Source organism: Lucilia sericata, unplaced genomic scaffold, assembly GCF_015586225.1.
Source record: "Lucilia sericata isolate MDLA Ls3-8-SP2 unplaced genomic scaffold, ASM1558622v1 Contig002580F_arrow, whole genome shotgun sequence".
Classification (NCBI taxonomy): Eukaryota; Metazoa; Arthropoda; class Insecta; order Diptera; family Calliphoridae; genus Lucilia; species Lucilia sericata.
Window position 1 is genome coordinate 29497 of NW_023996342.1, and position 6000 is coordinate 35496.

General features: G+C 32.0%; 1 non-coding gene across 1 annotated transcript; it reads right to left on the bottom strand.

Annotated features, from left to right (window-relative positions):
• Window positions 1-862: 862 nt before the first annotated feature.
• Trnal-uag lies at window positions 863-942 on the bottom strand. Its single transcript has one exon. It is a non-coding gene; the product is annotated as a tRNA-Leu (tRNA).
• Between the last annotated feature and the right edge of the window lie 5058 nt (window positions 943-6000).

Sequence of the window (6000 nt, forward strand, 5' to 3'; positions counted from 1 at the left end):
ATCTTTCAAGTATATCATTACAAGAAAAAACATTTAATATTAATGTAAAACCACTAAAAAACGGAAACATGTTGATCTTTCTTTTAAGCTCGAAAATGTTAAAGGAAACAAACACCCCATGGTGATAATTGTTGATTTGATAACAAGATTAAAGACCAGGAAGCCACACACAGGCACAATACGTACAGATTTTCCAAAAGGAAAAGCATTCATCTAAAAGGAAATGAATTCAACATTTAACTTCTTTAAAAAAAAACTGATGTATAACATTACAAATGATATAATTAACCGCGTTTTCGTGGTTTTTCTTCTAACTAAAACTAGCCCTTAGAAACAAGAATAAACAAACGTTAAGAAACCTTTCCTAAGGCAGTAATAAACCCTTATGGTTAATTTTTCCACTTTTATTGGTCCTTCTCTAACAAAAACGCAAAATATCAAATGTTTTTTAAGGAGTAAATTTTTGAAACAAACAAAAGAATTAAAAAAAAAAAACTAATAATGATTTTCTTAGAAATCATTACAATTTTCATTTACAAATAAACAATACAAACATGTTTTGTTTAGTGTCCCCTGGATATTTTAAAATATAAAACTGGTTTAAAAGGAATAAAAGCAATAATTTGAAGTGGAATTTATTCAATGCCATTTATTAAGGAAAAAGTATCAAGTTTCACTAATAATAAGAAAGAAATACCTATTTTAAAAATCTACTTCAATAAAATACAACTGGTTTTTCGTAACAACTTTGCTGTAACTAGGTTGTTAAAACTAATTGAAAGAAAATTCTTAAAAAAGGGTTGAATTGCATATCTGTTGTAGCAATTCGAAAAAATATAAATAAAAAATTATCAAAAAGATGTGACAGCGGTGGGATTCGAACCCACGCCCTTTCGGACTGGTGCCTAAAACCAGCGCCTTAGACCACTCGGCCACGCTGCCTGTGTCTGTTATCGGCAAAACGTCTAATTTGAGCAAAAATTCTATTTGTTTTTTGTGATCTTTTTGCCTGCTTAGATCACGTACTCGTTTTATTTTAGCTATTGAATCAGACACATGTGCTTTATTTTTGTTTGCCAAACTGAAGATAACACAGACACAGTACACGTACTTTGAAATAAGTACACGTGCATGTTATTAATTATATTTAGGATTCATGTCGGTAATATTAAAATCACATAAACTACCAGAATATGCTAAAATATATACTATATAAATAATATAGTCCCCATACAAGTGGCCAACCAGAATATGGTTAAAATCATCATAAAAATGTTGCACAAATTAGTTTTAAGTGCACAGAAACTATTCTGTAAAGAATAGGTTACTTCAAACCTATAATAGGCCCACTCCCTATAGAAGTCATCCCTTCCGAAAATTACTTTAATGCTCATAACAATAATAGCAGTTGTGTAAATTCGACGCAAGTAAGTTTTATAGAAACATAAATCTCCATACTTAATCTTAAGAGGATCGGCCCATATATGATTCTACCCTCATATAAGATCCCCTTCAGAAAATTTTCTTTAACGCTCATAACTGGCTTTAAAATAGCAGCATAACGACGATCTATGTGAACAAGTTTTATTGAAACTATAATCTATTAAATGTTATAAGAATCGGTCCATAATTAACCCTACACCCCCTTATAATGTCTCCTTCAAAAATTGACTTTAAAGTTCTTAACTAACTTAAAAGTAGCTGTATTGCAATGAAATTCAAACGAACAAGTTTTGTATAAACAAAAATCTCGCTACTATCAATATTGTAATGAACACCGACTCAAACAAGTTTTGTTGAAACCTTAAACTCCCTACTTAATTTTGTAAACATCGGTCCATACCTCCCTCAAAAGGTCCCCTTCAGAAGATGACATAACTGCCTTGAAAATACCAATATATGTAGCAAAAGAAAAGTCGCAACCAAGTTTTAGAGAAACTAAACTCTCTTTTGTAAATTTCATAGGAATCGATACATATCGGGACTTGGTTTCGCTCATAACTTGCTTCAAAATTCATGAATAGCGAAAAAATTCTACATAACAAATTATTATAGGACTCAAAAATTAACTTCAACATTTTATGTTTAATATTATGAAACAAGTCGATAAAAATTATCGTTTTCATCTCCCATACTTTAGAGCTCGGGTCATGATCCAAACCCCCAAAGGCTATATCGCCATTATATATAAAGCTTTCGATTTTGATATTCAAAGTTTATGGGTTAATAATTCGATTTTAATTTAAATATTGTTAATATGTATTAGTAGACGACTTTTATTTATTATTAAATAAATTAATAGATTTTATTGAGGCTCGAGATCATGGGTCGACCTAAAAATGAATTCCATTTGGTTAGTTTGCTGGTAGTTATTCCGACTAGACACCGAAGTAGACGAGCGAAACGTGACCAAATCAAACCCAGCAGTTCGACCAAGAGTCAATGCATCCGAGAAAGTCAGTGATTTCCACTAATGTCTAAACAGCTGTTTGGCTTTAATTCGCCTTTAATCACGGATGTACTCTTTGTAAACAAGGGTGGAAATAATCGTCACTTTAGTGTCCCCGTTGTAAGTGAGAAAGTGGACATTTAAATACAAACTTAAGCTTTGTGTCTGTCTCTTCGTAACTAATGGGGTACGATTTACTTCCTCGTAGAACAAGCACATGTTAAAATTGCTAGTCACCTGGACTGTCGGTGGCTAGTGGTAACCATAAGTTGTAGGTTAAATAGGTAGTTCGCGACTGACCGACCAAACTGCTGGGAATTGTATTAAAATAATAGTGGCGAAAAGTCTAAAATATATTAAAAGATTTGAACATATTTTATTAAATTCACTTTTAAATTTAAACGAAAAAAATTTTGGCATTATTTCTTAGTCATTACTGTATACTAAAAGTAGCATATTATACATGAGAATCTTTGCATATGTTTTGTTTTGATTATTTTGCAAAATTCCATTTTAATTACATGAAGTTAATAAACAACTATATTTAATAAATAATTATACATATTATATACAGTGGACTCAATTTATGTTGGACAAAAGTTTTTATACCCACAATTTGACCCTCATTTTGACTTAGACTAGTATATAGTCTAGTCCTATAGTCCTAGTCTATAGACTAGTATATAGTCTAGTCTATAGTCTAGTCTATATCTAGTCTATAGTCTAGTCTATAGTCTAGTCTATAGTCTAGTCTATAGTCCTAGTCTATATCTAGTCTCTAGTCTAGTCCTATAGTCTAGTATAGTCTAGTCTATAGTCCTAGGTCTATAGTCTAGTCTATAGTCTAGTCTATAGTCTAGTCTATAGTCTAGTCTATAGTCTAGTCTATAGTCTAGTCTATAGTCTAGTCTATAGTCTAGTCTATAGTCTAGTCTATAGGCTAGTCTATAGTCTAGTCTATAGTCTAGTCTATAGTCTAGTCTATAGTCTAGTCTATAGTCTAGTCCTATAGTCTAGTCTATAGTCTAGTCTTAGTCTAGTCTATAGTCTAGTCTATAGTCTAGTCTATGTCTAGTCTATAGTCTAGTCTATAGTCTAGTCTATAGTCTAGTCTATAGTCTAGTCTATAGTCTAGTCTATAGTCTAGTCTATAGTCTAGTCTATAGTCTAGTCTATAGTCTAGTCTATAGTCTAGTCTATAGTCTAGTCTATAGTCTAGTCTATAGTCTAGTCTATAGTCTAGTCTATAGTCTAGTCTATAGTCTAGTCAATAGTCTAGTCTATAGTCTAGTCTATAGTCTAGACTATAGTCTAGTCTATAGTCTAGTCTATAGTCTAGTCTATAGTCTAGTCTATAGTCTAGTCTATAGTCTAGTCTATAGTCTAGTCTATAGTCTAGACTATAGTCTAGTCTATAGTCTAGTCTATAGTCTAGTCTATAGTCTAGTCTATAGTCTAGTCTATAGTCTAGTCTATAGACTAGACTATAGACTAGGCTATAGACTAGTTCTATAGTCTAGTCTATGGTCTAGTCTATAGTCTAGTCTATAGTCTAGTCTATAGTCTTAGTCTATAGTCTAGTCTATAGTCTAGTCTATAGTCTAGTCTATAGTCTAGTCTATAGTTAGTCTATAGTCTAGTCTATAGTCTAGTCTATAGTCTAGTCTATAGTCTAGTCTATAGTCTAGTCTATAGCTCTAGTCTATACTCTAGTCTATACTCTGTTCTAGTCTATACTCTAGTCTATACTCTAGTCTATACTCTAGTCTATAGTCTTAGTCTAAGTCTAGTCTATAGTCTGTCTATAGTCTAGTCTATAGTCTAGTCTATAGTCTAGTCTATAGTCTAGTCTATAGTCTATAGTCTATAGTCTAGTCATAGTCTAGTCTATAGTCTAGTCTATAGTCTAGTCTATAGTCTAGTCTATAGTCTAGTCTATAGTCTAGTCTATAGTCTAGTCTATAGTCTAGTCTATAGTCTAGTCTATAGTCTAGTCTATAGTCTAGTCTATAGTCTAGTCTATAGTCTAGTCTATAGTCTAGTCTATAGTCTAGTCTATAGTCTAGTCTATAGTCTAGTCTATAGTCTAGTCTATAGTCTAGTCTTAGTCTAGTCTATAGTCTAGTCTATAGTCTAGTCTATAGTCTAGTCTATAGTCTAGTCCTATAGTCTAGTCTATAGTCTAGTCTATAGTCTAGTCTATAGTCTAGTCTATAGTCTAGTCTATAGTCTAGTCTATAGTCTAGTCTATAGTCTAGTCTATAGTCTAGTCTATAGTCTAGTCTATAGTCTAGTCTATAGTCTAGTCTATAGTCTAGTCTATAGTCTAGTCTATAGTCTAGTCTATAGTCTAGTCTATAGTCTAGTCTATAGTCTAGTCTATAGTCTAGTCTATAGTCTAGTCTATAGTCTAGTCTATAGTCTAGTCTATAGTCTAGTCTATAGTCTAGTCTATAGTCTAGTCTATAGTCTAGTCTATAGTCTAGTCTATAGTCTAGTCTATAGTCTAGTCTATAGTCTAGTCTATAGTCTAGTCTATAGTCTAGTCTATAGTCTAGTCTATAGTCTAGTCTATAGTCTAGTCTATAGTCTAGTCTATAGTCTAGTCTATAGTCTAGTCTATAGTCTAGTCTATAGTCTAGTCTATAGTCTAGTCTATAGTCTAGTCTATAGTCTAGTCTATAGTCTAGTCTATAGTCTAGTCTATAGTCTAGTCTATAGTCTATAGTCTAGTCTATAGTCTAGTCTATAGTCTAGTCTATAGTCTAGTCTATAGTCTAGTCTATAGTCTAGTCTATAGTCTAGTCTATAGTCTAGTCTATAGTCTAGTCTATAGTCTAGTCTATAGTCTAGTCTATAGTCTAGTCTATAGTCTAGTCTATAGTCTAGTCTATAGTCTAGTCTATAGTCTAGTCTATAGTCTAGTCTATAGTCTAGTCTATAGTCTAGTCTATAGTCTAGTCTATAGTCTAGTCTATAGTCTAGTCTATTGTCTAGTCTATAGTCTAGTCTATAGTCTAGTCTATAGTCTAGTCTATAGTCTAGTCTATAGTCTAGTCTATAGTCTATTCTAGTCTATAGTCTATTCTATAATCTAGTCTATAGTCTATTCTAGTCTATAGTCTATTCTAGTCTATAGTATATTCTATAGTCTAGTCTATAGTCTAGTCTATAGTCTAGTCTATAGTCTAGTCTATAGTCTAGTCTATAGTCTAGTCTATAGTCTAGTCTATAGTCTAGTCTATAGTCTAGTCTATATTCTAGTCTATAGTCTAGTCTAGTCTATAGTCTAGTCTATAGTCTAGTCTATAGTCTATTCTAGTCTATAGTCTATTCTATAGTCTAGTCTATAGTCTATTCTAGTCTATAGTCTATTCTAGTCTATAGTCTATTCTATAGTCTAGTCTATAGTCTATTCTAGTCTATAGTCTATTCTAGTCTATAGTCTATTCTATAGTCTAGTCTATAGTTTAGTCTATAGTCTAGTTTATAGTCTAGTCTATAGCCTAGTCTATAGTCTAGTCTATTGCGTAGTCTATAGTCTAGTCTAT